Below are 14,984 nucleotides of genomic sequence, written 5' to 3'. Positions count from 1 at the left end.
AGAAGAGTTTGATAAACAAATGGGTGAATTACAACAAACTATGTCATTATATAAGACAATTTAAAATACAAAAGTACAGAAGCAATGACAAGGATTATGCTCAACTGATTCAAAACCATTTGAAAACTCTTCAACAGATTCTGACTTGAGTGGAGAGGACAGTAATACTCACTGGCATTCAGCAAGAAGAAGAGGGGATTTTATTAACCCAACGCCAACAAGGCAACAGATTACAGAACAGGGGCAATCGCAGAATAACATATTATTCCACTGAACAAAGCAGACTTCAGACTAGATCTCAATCTTGGCAGTGATCAAAATATCTTTAAGTCAACTTATTTTTTTTACTACTTATATAAAGTACTCCTTACACCTTTAATATCTTAAACTTGTTTTTTATTTTATTACTTGTGCCTAATACCTCTACCCTCAAAACTCACATTCTCACATTGCATTCACACATATCTCACAGTGTCTTTACATGTTCCCTTGTTAATTAATTAACCATTTAAGTTCTATATTCACTTTTCAATACAATACATTTACTATACAGCAGTTTCTCTGCCTTATGTCAGAACATTTTCAAATCAATGTCTTCCGATGTACTTCTGATATTCTTCTTAAGTCCCAGTTCAAATGTCTATCAATGTTTATACTGATTTACTCCGTTCAATTCCTTAAATGCAAAGCCCAAGTGTCTTTGTATTTCCAAATGGCTATGCTGGAACGCAATTAATCCTGTGATCTATGAGGAACCCCGCTGGGTGAGAAAGGCTAGTGAGGGACGCTAATCACCAACATTCACTCCTCATTGAAAAGACCTTTTCAAAGTCTTAAAGCCAGCTGATATTCTCCTTTTCTCCAGTTTCTCGTTTCTCTATGCGAGACCGCATTTAAATATGCAAGTCCACATTTCGGAAGTATCCTTCATCAGGAGGAACTAGCACCCGATATCATCGGGATTTCTATCCAAGTCAGGGTGTGTCTCCCTGCTTCAAAAAATGCTGTGAGATATGTGTGAATGCAATGTGAGAATGTGAGTTTTGAGGGTAGAGGTATTAGGCACAAGTAATAAAATAAAAAACAAGTTTAAGATATTAAAGGTGTAAGGAGTACTTTATATAAGTAGTTCTAGAGCGTGTACTCTGGTAATAAACTAGGAACCTCAGGCAGTATAGAACTTATTTTTTTTACCATGCATTTATGAAAAAAGATTCAGTGCACAAAAATAAATAAGAACAAATGAAACAATCATGCAGGTAGCATTAAACTTCCAATAAGCCCACCACAAATGAGAAGGAATCCCTTAAGAAAGTGGCTAACATGCAAAGAAAAAAGTATATAATCAGTAAAGCAAACATAATTCTAGCCATAAATAATCATACATGACTTCTTTACAGTAAAAAATGTCAATATCCATATATCCCCCTAACTCACGGGAAGCTGTACAGAATGTCTGTTATCAAGAAAAACCCTAAGTTGCTTTGGTTCATAGAAAGGATATGTATTAGAAACCAGCTGTACTAAACATTTACAAGAAAAATGCAAGAAGAAATGAACACCCAGAGATAACACTGCTGGGCATATTAACAAAAACATTTCTTTCTCTTTTCTTGTTTGTATACACAAATATCAGGAAAAACTCAAACCTTCCCACCCAAATATAGCTTATCATGCTATCTAAAATAAAGCCTATTCACCCAGTGTTTGTCCAATTCAAAAACAAAGTACCAAGTGCAGATCTAACTCACTTTTTCTTCATAGATCTTTCCAATAATTGTGTGACATTGAAACTATCTTCAGACAGATCTCCCCATTGCATTTCCTGATACTTTTTCTCAGGCAAGAAATATACTCAAGAGGTAGGAGTTAAGGCTTCTTTAGGAACCTCCAAGATCTCCATTAAGTATTTCTTGAGCAAGTCCACTTGCGCTATATTTATAGATTTAGGGAACATACAAAATCTCAAATTTAGCCTCCACACTTAGTTTTCAAACTTTTCCATCTTATTGGTCAAGCTGGTAATACCACATCTAGATGTTACCACTCTCAACTGAACCTCCTGTAGATCATGTTGAATAGTCTCTAATTTCTTCTCTAGTTCCTGGGTGATTAGGCGTGACTTACAATCTTGTAAATAATTGTCTATAGCAGCTTTATTAATTAAAAAATATATTTTCCAAACGTGCCACAGCATTCCAGATAGACTCTAATGTGACATTGGCTTGTTTAATTAAACGAGTCATTGAAAGTACACCAATCTGCCCATTCATAGAGTCCAGAGCTTTATTTTCCTTTGTCCGTAACATCCCATGGTCTCTGTCAATCCCCTTCACCTCAGGGGTCATTACCAGGCCCATGGAAACACCTCCATCTTCTCTGGAACTCTCACCCGTAGCGGCATCTACTCTTCCAATGGCTCCTTCCAAGCTTCCCTCACTTGATGCTGCTAATGCTGCCAGATTTCCTTATTCCAGCATCAACTTTGATAGCTCTGGGTGCAACACTATGCCTGGGCTAGGGGCCGGAAGTTACTCCTCCAGGCTATTCGAAACACGAAGCTCTGGCAGGGCTGTCTTACTGCCAGCATCGGTACCGGAGGGTATAGCTAAATGGATAACAAGGAGATACCCAAGATGATGAATAAGTGCCATCTTTTAAAACTAAATATTGAGTTCTTCTCTCCAGGAACTTCTGGCAGGCACTGTTATGTATCACCTAACAATGATGTCACCACAGGGATTTTGTGACCTTTAACATCCAGTGATGCTGTGGCACACAGCTGCAGGTACATGGCCAAATGGCAAGGTTGAAGGGGCATGCCCAAAGGGGCACACCAGGGAACCCCTTGGAATGACATGGGAGAGATAGCCAATCCTTACTTTGTGTTAATCTTTTATAGGAAGATATATGGGAAATGGAAGATCAAGAACAAAGTTACTGGGTAGGGTACTATCTATTTTCTCTCCTGGAGTAAGATCTCAGGATGAGGCATTGATCAGTCCAGCCACTTGTACCCCCTCCCACTCATACTATTCACTTTACTGATTCCCAAACCTGCCTGTAGCCACTTCTTCCCTGCTGTTAATAGATCTAACCAGGACACTGGCGGATTCCAGATCACTACACTTTTCATTTATACCTAAAATAGTATCTACTACTGAGACTGGAACTGCCGTTTAGGATCAAGGGAAGCAGAGTAATTCCTTACAAGATTTGTGACAAGGAATGTGTGTTTTGGAAGGGTTGTTCCAGGGACTATGACTCAAGTTTGTTCATTTATACAGGACACCATGATTTGGGTTTGACTGGTACAGTTTTTGAATGGTTTAGGGGTTTCCTCAGTAATAGGCAGTATAGTGTCAGAAGTTTTCTGATACAAGGAATTCTGTTTTTGGAGTGCCTCAGGGCTTGCCTCTCTAGCCTCTCTAGCCTCTGCCGTTCAATGTTTTTATGAGTTTGCTGGGAAATTTATTGAATTCTTCATTATTCTATATTGCTTCCTATGCAGATGATACTTTTATTTTGTTAACTCTTTCAAGTGATATTCAGGATAAAGAGATTGTAATTTTAGAATGTATTTCCAGAACTCATATAATTGGGTGTCCTCAAATCTACTAAAGTTAAATATAGCCAAAACTAAGATACTTTATTTTGATAATTCTTTGACCAGCGTTCCACACAACTTGATTCTTAAAACTGGGGAAAGTATGTCTTTTGATACATCATAAGAGTATTAGGTATTATTTTAGACTCACAATTGTCTATTTATTTATTTGTTACATTTGTACCCCACATTTTCCCACCTATTTGCAGGCTCAATGTGGCTTAAGTACCGTAAAGGCATTCGCCAAGTCAGGTTGAGAAACAAATACAAGGTTATGTTGTGGTCGAATGAGGAAGATGTGTATCAGACATCATGAGGGTCGAGGGGAGTGGAGATTATATATTGTCCAGTACGATCATTGGTATTGCTTTGTTGCCTGGTGTAGGGGTTTACGGTGGATCGGTGGGGTAAGTCTTTTTGAAGAGGTTGGTTTTTAGTGATTTCCTGAAGTTTAGGTGGTCATGGATTGTTTTCACAGTTTTTGGGAGTGCGTTCAATAGTTGTGCGCTTATGTAGGAGAAGTTAGATGCATAAGTTGTTTTGTATTTGAGTCCTTTGCAATTTGTATAATGTAGATTTAAATATGTTCTTGATGATCTGGTTTTGTTTCTGGTTGGTAGGTCTGTGAGGTCTATCATGTTTCCTGATAATTTTGTGGATCAGGGTGCAGATTTTGAAGATAATCCGTTCTTTGATTGGGAGCCAATGCAGCTTTTCTCAGAGGGGTTTTGCACTTTCGAATTGTGTTTTGCCAAATATCAGCCTGGTTGCTGTGTTTTGGGCGGTTTGGAGTTTTTTTGTGAGTTGTTCTTTACATCCCGCATAGATTCCATTGCAATAGTCTGCATGGCTTAGGACCATTGATTGTATTAGGTTTCAAAAAATTTCCCTCAGGAAGAAAGGTTTTATGCGTTTGAGTTTTCACATTGAGTAGAACATTTTCTTTATTACGGAGTTTACTTGGTTCTCAAGAGTAAGGTTGCGGTTGATTGTGACGCCGAGTATTTTTAGGCTGTCTGAGGTGGGGAGGCTGTGTCCAGGAGTGTTTATGGTTGTGGGTTTGTACTTGTTATGTTGAGATGAGAGGATGAGGCAGTGTGTTTTTTCAGTGTTCAATTTCAGTTGGAATAAGTTTGCCCAAGAGTCCATGATGTTCAGTCCTTCATTGATTTAATTGGTTATTTCTGTCAAATCATGTCTGAAGGGGATATAGATTGTGAAATCATCTGCATAGATGAGCGGGTTAAGGCCTTGGTTGGATAAGGACTTTGCCAGTGGGATCATCATTACGTTGAAGAGTATTGTTGATAACGGTGATCCTTGAGGTACTCCACAGGCTGACTTCCACGGTGGTGATATGGTTGAGTTTGATTTTACTTGGTATGTTCTGGTGGTTAGAAAACCTTTGATCCAATCTATGAAACATCAAATTGATAATTTGTGTAAAGGAGTGTTTGTTTGTTTTTTAAATTAAGACAGTTCAGGGCTATTAGGTCTTTGTTCTTCCCAGCACAATTTAGATTGTTGGTGCAATCATCTTATCACTATTAGATTATTGTAACTCTTTATATTCAGGGATCAATCAGACCTTTATAAAAAGGCTTCAATTACTGACATGTTCTGCAGATGTTGATCAAGAGAATCTCTGTCTGAAATACTTGACTTCCTTATAGCAAAGAATGCTTTATCATCATCATTACCATATCATTACACTTAGAGGGGCAAAATGGAAAGATCGTCCAAGTACGAATTAGGGCGTTCTTACGATAACGTCCAAAAATAGACCTGTATAATGGAAAAATAGTGTGGGCGTTTTTCGACAATCGATTATCCCTGTAAGAAAACAATCAAATGACGAGCGCATAAGCGTGACTAAATTGGGCGCCCTAACACGGTCGACTATTGCAGGTGCAAACGACCAAATCACGTGGTGTGAAAAATAATGTACATAGGTGTATCGTAAGTACAATACATGTTGTTCATGCCATCTGGGTACGGAAATATATGAGGAACGCATATATGTGTCAACTACAGACATATCATGCTGCTCCACCCATACTTCCATCATATGTGCCCATCTGAATATCCGGATCTGCATGCACTGTACACCTACTGCTCCACCAAATCTTCCATCATATGTGCCCATCTGAATGTCCGGATCTGCATGCACTGTACACCTACTAAACATGCAGTAAATGCATATTGTGTATATGTGAAAAGGGTCGGGTGGGGTGCGTCATCTATATAAGGCACGTTTCACACTCCTGCAGGCATGTGCACGTCAAAGACGTCTATGCTTACGAGGGCGTCCACGTGCTGATAGCGGCCATATATGGAATGGTCATCCATATATGGAGCTGTGCATGAAACGACGTCCCTCACGCAAGGTCGTCTATATAAGGCACTTCTTTTCCAACACGTGGAAAAATGGCACAACGCAGGGAGCCAAATTTTGGAGAAGAGGAGAGCCTGCTGCTTGTCCGGCTCTGCCTAAGGCACCGCCATCGCCTTTTCATCCAGCACCACCACCTGCCCCCCAGGCTGCAGGCCATGCGAGCCTGGTCCCGCATCCGGGAACGATTGGAAAGGTAAGGTTATGGCCCAACCCCCCTCCCCTCCTGTACCTACACATATAACAGCTCCGTCATCAATGTTACCAGCAGTAACTGGAGTGTCCATGCAAGGATCATGAGTAATATAGGAACATGCACAATCACTAATAATTTGTATGTTATTTAAACGACCACCATTCCCACATCCCTACAAGAATGTATTTCGTTAGGTTACTATCGTCACTATGCTATTAGTGTTATGTGAAAATTTCGTTAGTTATGTGAAGGCCACATTTTCCAACCCCTCTTTGCAGCCAGTGGGTTACAACGCCTCCAAATAGTGCAAGCATGAGACCAATGAAACCTATACCATACTATTATAACATGGTCATGATAACACATATAAAGTAGTTTAACAAGCATACATTAGAATGTATACAAACGGTACTGTCTGGCCTCATGCCCACCTCTCTGCCATCATCTGCATAGGAACCAACTCGGTGGCTGCTGTGGGTGCTTCACCACCCCACCCCCAATATCAAATATGTATGGAGGGAGGGGTCATCTCCACTGGGGGTTCCACCCCCCAAAATGTTAAAAAGGTGGCTCCTATGATTCACTACCAATGGAGGTGCCCCCCCCCCCCAACACTGTAGACCCTCTCTCTCTCTGGTATGTGAATAGCAAATTAATGTGTGCAGAGAGAGGACAAAAAGGACCAACACCCCTGACCCCTGCTCTACAAACTTATATCTTACAGACGCTTTGGAGTCCACCGGGACCTCGAGTCCTTAAGGAGGCGGTTCCGGCGGGTGAGGCGGGAGAGGCCTGAGCTCATCCGGGCGGTGCGAAGGCACCTCAGGGCTCGCCGTAAGTATTCAAAAACAGGACACCTGTACACATTACTACATACATTTCATGAATAAAGCAAATGTGTTGCACAATATCACTTCCCATGTGCCTAATAGCCACCTAGTAAGTAATACCATATCTGTCCCAGATCAAGGATGCAGGTTGCAGGGGTTCTCCCATGAGCATGCTTGCAACGTCCGACCATCCTCCCGAGATGAATGAGATGATATGCCACACTTTACTATTCCCCTTATTGTGGTGGCTGATTACTGTGTCCTGGTACAGCTGCCTGAGGCCCTACTTTTACTGCATGTTATGGCCTAAATCACATAAAAGAATTGTGCTCAGCACCCTTCCCACTGCCCCCCCCCCCCAATAACTCCTACAACAACTGCCCATCAACCCTTCGTTGCATTTCACAATGCAAACATGCTGGTCAGCAATGAATTTGGTATGGCCACATGTCCTGCGTGGTGTGTGTCAGAGGAGGGTCCAGGGTTCTGTTTCATGTCATCTGATGCAGCTCATTCCCCATGGGCATAGGCTACGCCTTACCACACCCTGCCCCATGCCACCCAGCTACTGCACTATGCAAGCCATGGTGTATGCACTGATCTCAATCACACTCCTTTTACATACACAGGGCTCCACCAGCAGGAAAGTGAGCGCCAGGATGAGGAGGGCCACCACCCCCAGGAGGAGGAGGAGGAGGAGGAGGAGGAGGAAGAGCAGGAGGAGGGGCACATGGAGGAAGAGGAGGAGCAGGAGCCAGGCCAGGAGGCGGGCCACCAGCAAGAAGAGGAGGAGGAGGACTCGGAGGAGGGAGTCCTCATTATAGACCTGCATGAGGACCCCTCCCCACCTGCAGCACCATCGCCTGGCCCACCTCCATCCCCTGGGCCAGCTTCTGTGTCCCCTGGCCCACCTCCATCCCCTGGGCCAGCTTCTGTGTCCCCTGGCCCACCTCCATCCCCTGGGCCATCATCCGTGTCCCCTGGCCCACCTCCAGCCTTTGGGCCGGCGACTGTAGTGCGCCTCCTGCAGCAGCTGGTAGATGGCCAGCAGCAGATTATAGTTGGCCAGCACCAGCTGCTGCAGGAGGTGACAGCCCTACGGCAGGGCAATGAGCAGCTCCAGGGCCCACTAAGGGTACTGCTGGGGCTGCTCATTGCCCTGCTACAGAGGGCCTTACTAAGAGGGCGTGGCCGCCCTTAATTTAAATAGGGGGGCCTGTTGGTGTTGTGTGTGTGGGGGGAGGGAGGGAGGGAGGGAGGGAATTGTTGGGGTTGTGTGTGTGGGGGGAGGGAAATGTTGGGGGTTCTGTGGGGGGTGGGGGAGGGAATTGTTGGGGTGTGTGGGGAGTTGTGGGGGGGAGGATGGCATTGTTGGGGTTATTTTGTAGGGGTGGGGGTGGGGATGGGGGCCAAATAAATTTTTGTTATAATATAACTATCAGGGTGTGTGTGTGTGTTTGTCTCCCTTGTGCATTACATATCACCAAATGGTGCTGTTGAGTTGAGAGGAAGGAGGCAGCAATATGCACAGCATTAAATGTGCTGTGTGAATGAGAAGGTGATGTACAGATATGTCTGAGAATGTTGGCCAGACAGAACGCCACCTGTTCATTCCAACCTGCATGGCCCATATGTGCAGGGGGGTTGGGCCGGGGAGGCTGGATGGATATTTGTGTTCATTAATAAAAATGGCCAGCCAGCATCTCTCTCTCCCTTCCTCCCTCCCTCCCCTCCACCATACTGACCCACAATACAGAGTGCCATCAATAAGAGATTAATAGTGTACCACGTGTGATCTGCCAGGTACACACTTCCACATAACTCCAGGTACCACATACAAAGTGTTTGCTGTCTGATGGACACATATCCTTACCCACAAGCCACATTGGTGGGGTGGGGGGGGGGGGGGCAAGAAGGACCTACAATACAAACAGCTGGCTCATATTTTCACATTGAATACATCAGCTATGGTATATAATGCTGAGGAGCAAAAGGGAAACAATGGGAAACCCAATAGATGGATGGTTACTTCATCACAGTTGCAATGTAATACTTGTGTTAGGGAAGGCCACAAATAAAAATGGTGCTCATTATTTGCAGGTGTGATCACACTTTCTCCAGTAGTCGATCAAGGTGTGTTACATTCAAGTATTCTGGGTTTGTGTCAAACTTTGTCGCTGAACTGACTTGCCTTAGGTGGGATTTGAACCAGCAACCTTATGATTATAAGGCTGGTGCTCTAACCACTAGGCCACAGCAGCCATCAGGTGTTAGCCACCACCAGTTACTTTGGGTTGGTACCTGTACACACACCCCTTTCCCTCACCACCACGTCATAGGCCTCAGTGGCACTACCTGTAGCCACCTCGAGCATTTTGTCCAGGCTACCGATTAAAAACAATGTAATGTGCATGTTCCCTACCCTACTACCTATGGAGCAATTTAGGAAGGTGGTCCATAATGTGCTATACACATCCATTGCATTAATCATTCTCCCCTCCCCCGCCTATGGACCTTGAGAATGGGTGGCCACTTCATAAATGGGGACTGGGGTACACCACATAAACAAGGAAGATGGAACCTACCGGGAACCAATACAGCACCTCCAACCGCTGGACCACACCACTGAGGACCTGCCAACCCCACAGTACAGTGCACAGGAACCTGGTGAAAACAGAGCTACCTAACATCTGACTCCAGACTACATACATACAGTGAATGCACACTCCTTGACTATGAGCACAAAGAGAAGAGGTGGCAGACAAATGAGAGCTTACCATGAACGTCTGTTTCAAGACTGTGTAGTGCGCCTTTTATCTTCTGGAACATTAGCTGCACATCTCCCTGATTGAAATGACCCTTACCGAGGGGTGCTTGATTTGGGGTGAGTGTAGCAAATTCGTGGCCCCCACACACTGCCTGCTACAACCAGGCAGAGAGAATGGGAGAAAGGAAGGGAGCATCAGGCGATGTGGAAGACAGGAAACGGAAGGCGTGGTGGCTGAGGGCCAACAATAATTCCCCCCCCCCCCCTAAATACACAGGTGTACCCAAGCATGCTAAGTGAGGGTAAAACCCTGTAACTGATTATTACGAACATCGGGCAAGGTCTCAGTGCAGGAAATGGCAGGTAAAATGGCAATGAAGAAAGGGAAGGCAGGTGGAGACGCCCATACTTATCTACTCATAATCGAAACCATGTGTTCCTAATCGCTATCTGAGCTGGGCACGCTTAGGAATTATGTGTATAATTGAAAAAGTAGCGCCCAAATCAGAAACGCCTATTCCCCCGTCTCAATGGGCGTTCTTGGCGCCTATATAAACGCCCACTCCGTATTTTCGAAAACACCATTGGTACAATGCCACCACGCATGCCGCCGACCCGGAAGGGTAATTTTCTCGAGGCAGAGGTGGAGCTCCTGGTACAAGAAATTGTACAGCGGCACCGGAGTCTGTTTGCTCCCACAGGGCAGAGGCTGGCAGCAACAGTAAAGCAGCGGGAATGGGAGGCAGTACGGGACAGCCTGAATGCTGTCTTCCATGCTGGGAGAGACGTGGAGGACTGCAAGAGGAAGTGGCGGAAGCTGAGGAGGGATGTTCGGAGGAAGGCGGGGGCCAATCCCCCAGGCAATGATACTGCCAACCTTACACCCATCGAGCTGATGGTGTACTCCCTCCTACCCCAGGAGGGCATCCACGGGATTGGCTCCATGGACACCTCGGGCCAGGCTGAGGACTCGGGTAGGTGTTTCATTATGCAGTTGGGGTATCTGTTGTGCTGCAGTACACTTGTGTTATAGAAGTTGGGGTCAGGGGGAGGGAGGTGAGGAGTGGGGGGCAGGAGGAGGGAGGTAGGTGGGGGTGGGGGTGGGGGGGAGTATCTCTGGCTGTCTTTCTGTATATTAACAGGCCACCTTTATGATGCTGTTGTGACCTGGTAACCCCTACTCACTAGCTCTCTACCCTTACTCCCTATCCCTACCATTGTCATTGGGTTTCCTCTTACTTGTCCTGTGTGCCCATATTTATAGAATTAATTGTAAGCTCTATTTGAGTAGTGGTAGTGGTCATGTGTGTTATAGGAGCAAGCAGACAGGGTGGGTGCTGTGTGTGTGTGTGAGCACCCCCAATATTGAGGAAAGATCATGTAGCTGTGCAGGGAGGAGTGTTGGTCACTGGGCTTAGCACCCCCAATACTACTTTCCAGTTGGCTCCTATGGGTGTGTGTAGGTTACTACTGTGGCAGAACTCTGGGGGCCGTCCTTCCCTACTACTCCCTCCTATTTTCCCATTTTACCAAACTGTGCCTAGTTCCTCCTGTGACCTCTGTGCTCTACTGAGTGTGGGACACATGCATTCAACTGAAGGAGCCTGTAATGGGGGTCATAAAGCAGTTCTATGCAGTTTAGCAAGTCAGTAGTAACACAACACATGCTGCAATGTTGTTCAATTTAACAATTATACAACTAACAGCTTGTGCACAACGTTGTGAGTGGTGTCCTTCTCTTGGCTGCTCATCCACCACCTCTACCCAGCTGCCTGCGGGCCTCTCTCTTTTGTACCCGTGTCAATTCCATTTCTCCTCACCATCTCTTTGCTGGGTCATCAGGTTGGGGGACATACCAATGTATATGAATGCTGAAAGACAAAAGTGGGTTATTTGCACCAACACTATTCCTCTCTTGTGCTATACAGGTGAAGACTCAGAGGAGGCTGGCCCTAGTGGCCTGCAAGGCCAACGCCCTACACCATCCGTCCAGCCTCAACCTCCACAGCCTGCAGCACCAGCAGTCCAGCCTCCACCACCTGCACCAGCTGTGCATCCTCCGCGTCCACCACCACCTGCACCAGCTGTCCAGCCTCTACCACCACCAGCTGTCCAGCCTCTGCCAGCACCACCACCACCACCTGCACCGGCTGTCCAGCCTCTGCCAGCACCACCACCACCACCTGCACCGGCTGTCCAGCCTCTGCCAGCACCACCACCACCACCACCTGCACCGGCTGTCCAGGCTCTGCCACCACCACCACCACCTGCACCAGCAGAGGCCGCACCTCCAGCACCGGAGGACTTTGGTGAGGAGGAGGAGGGCCCAGCTCCCCGCCAGAGGCCATCCGCCCAAAGGAGGCAACTCCTGCGGCTGGCCACGGAACTACTCCGCCACAACGTGCGCTTGGAGGAGTACCGCCAGCAGAAACTGGAGCTGCAGCGCCAAGCACTGGAGGCACAGCAGCGAGCACACCAAGAACTCCTCCAGGCGCAACGTGAAGGCCACCAGGAGGTGCTCCAGCAACTGAGACGGCTGGAGCAGAGCATCCAACACCTGCACCCTCAGGGCACCGCGCCTACTCCAGCCCCCGTGCTGCTGGAGCAGCCCCTGCCATCAACCTCCTCCTCCACTGACCACCAGCAACCACCAGCTAAGAGGTGGGCATTGCGCTCCTCAGCCTCCGCACCCACTCCTGCTGCTCCCATTCTGGGTCCTGTGGCCAGACCACTACAACCAAGAAGGTGGCCCGATTTCCACGGTGCAGCCGAAGCCGCAGGCTGCCGTGGGGATAGGGAGGAGGACACTGGGAGCAGCAGCTCCGAAGAGGGGGAAGAGACTTCCCGTGCAGCACCAGCTGCAAAGGAAGGGCGTGGGAGGGGTAGGAGGGGACGGGGGAAGGGAAGGGGAAAATGATGGGACATGCTGTAGGGTGAGGGTTGGTGGGAGGGGGGTGGGTGTGGGAGGGGGGGGGTGGTGGTGGTGGTGGTGGGGTTCACCAAACACATATGCACTGTATGTAAAAAATAAATGCTCACTTACATTCACCTAAAACTTGTTTCAATGAGTCTTTGTCTTGCTCTTACGCCAAGCTGGTAGGCATTGAGCTCTGCTCTGTGGGCTGGGGGTGGAGGGGGCTCCTCTTCCAGCTCATCTGGGGCCTCTTCTGGTGGTGGCTGTGGCTCCTCTGGGAGAGGCTGTCCTCTGCGCTGGGCCAAATTGTGTAACATACAGCACGCCACAAAGATCTTGGCCACCTTTTCTGGACTGTAGAGCAGCTCTCCTCCAGACCGGTCCAGACAGCGGAAGCGGTTTTTCAATAAACCAAAGGTGCGCTCAATGATCCCCCGGGTGCTGCGATGTTTCCTGTTGTAGGTTTCTTCTGGCCCTGGTTGTGGGTGGATCAGGGGGGTCATGAGCCATGTCCTCTGCGGGTAGCCTCGGTCACCTTTGCAGAAAAGCAGAATGAGATAGATGAGTGTGTATCGCTTGGAGCAGGTACAGGGGGGGCGGGGGGATTTGGATAGTGGGTTGTGGTGGAGGAAGCCAGGGCGGAGGGTTGCCCAGTGGAGGAGGTCTAGTATGGGTGGTACATGCATGTTGCACTTACCTAGTAGCCATCCACCAATGAACTCCCCTTGCTCGAACCTGCGGAAGATGCCCGAGTGCTGTAGGATGTAGGCATCGTGGCTGGAGCCGGGGTACCTGGCACACACGTCTAATATCTCCCCCTGGGCATCACATACAACTTGCATGTTCATAGAATGAAATGCCTTCCTATTTCTGTAGGTGGCTTCGTGTGCCCGGGGGGGTCTGAGGGCTACGTGTGTGCAGTCTATCACACCAATGACCGAGGGGAATCTAGCAACAGCATAGAAGGTGGCCATGTTGTTGTGCAGAGCCTGGGGGGTGGTGGGGAAAGTGATGTAGTGTGAGGTGTGAGTTATGAAGGCATCCAGGAACTGGGTGAGACAGTGTGAAATAGAAGCCTGGGTGAGGCCTGTGTTAGCAGCTAATACGGATTGAAAACTGCCAGTGGCCAGGACAGAGAGAGCGGAAGTGATTTTGAGGTGGGCAGGGATGGGGTTATTCCTACGTGTCTGGGGCTGAAGGAGGGGTTTCAGCTGCTCACACAGCTGACGAATGGTGGCCCTATCAAACCTGAACCTTGTTAGACACTGCTGGTCAGTGAGTTGTAGGAAGGTGGTGCGGGGCCTAAACACTCGGGGCCGTGAATACCTCCTGCGGTGGGTGGCCTCTTCGTGTAGCATGAATGCCACAAGTGCATTAAGTGCATCCATATCCCCACCACCAGTGCAAGTATTAGGACTAGTAGTCAAACAGCAACACACACAGATCTGTCACTTCCAGGCACTACGCCCCTCTGGCCACTCACTCGCCAAACAGTACAGGCACACAGAGACAAACGGAGGTCAGGGAATACAGTATACACGTGGGAAGAGTGAATGGGGAGGGATAGGGGGAGGGGGAGGGGAAGGGGCGATAGAGCAAAGGAGTAGGAGTAAGGAACGGTGAAAGGGTAAGACACAAAAAGAGGCAGGGCACACAGACGACCGTCACAGGTACTCAACACGCTTGGCTTTCTCTCTGCAACCACCACTTCAGCTCTTCCACCAACAATATCGCCACTCTCCAACTACACACAATCGCTAATGAGTCTAAAGACGCTTTCCCCCTTGCTCTGGTCGCTTTTATTTCGGGTCCATCATATTACGCCCATCTTCCCGCTCAACCAGAGCCCTTTCGCTATTCGTTATACGTTGTACCCGTCCACGTCGTATCACCGCCCCTAACACGCCCCCGACACACCTCTTATTTGGGCGTTTTTACGTCCACGTACGAGCGACACGGACGCACTGAAACATTGCTTTCGATTATATGGATTTACTCGTTTTTGTGAGATTAACGTCCATCTCCCGATTTAGGTCGGCTCTTGGGCGTTTTTCTCGTTCGATTATAAGCAGGTTAGTCACTGTCAGAGACACTGTAAAAAACACTTTATTGACAACCATTCATTTCAGGCACTGTAAACAATACCATTCTTTGGCTTAAGAAATACCTTATCTTTAAACCTATACACTGCCAGAAACAAAATAAGGGAATAAGGGTTTAAGTAATATGGGTTTGCGCTTATTTCTCACAGTCAGCTGTTTACCCGCAAAACAACTAA

Source organism: Microcaecilia unicolor, chromosome 1, assembly GCF_901765095.1.
Source record: "Microcaecilia unicolor chromosome 1, aMicUni1.1, whole genome shotgun sequence".
Taxonomy (NCBI): domain Eukaryota; kingdom Metazoa; phylum Chordata; class Amphibia; order Gymnophiona; family Siphonopidae; genus Microcaecilia; species Microcaecilia unicolor.
The sequence above is the reverse complement of the archived record's forward strand: the minus strand, read 5'-3'. Positions refer to the sequence as shown.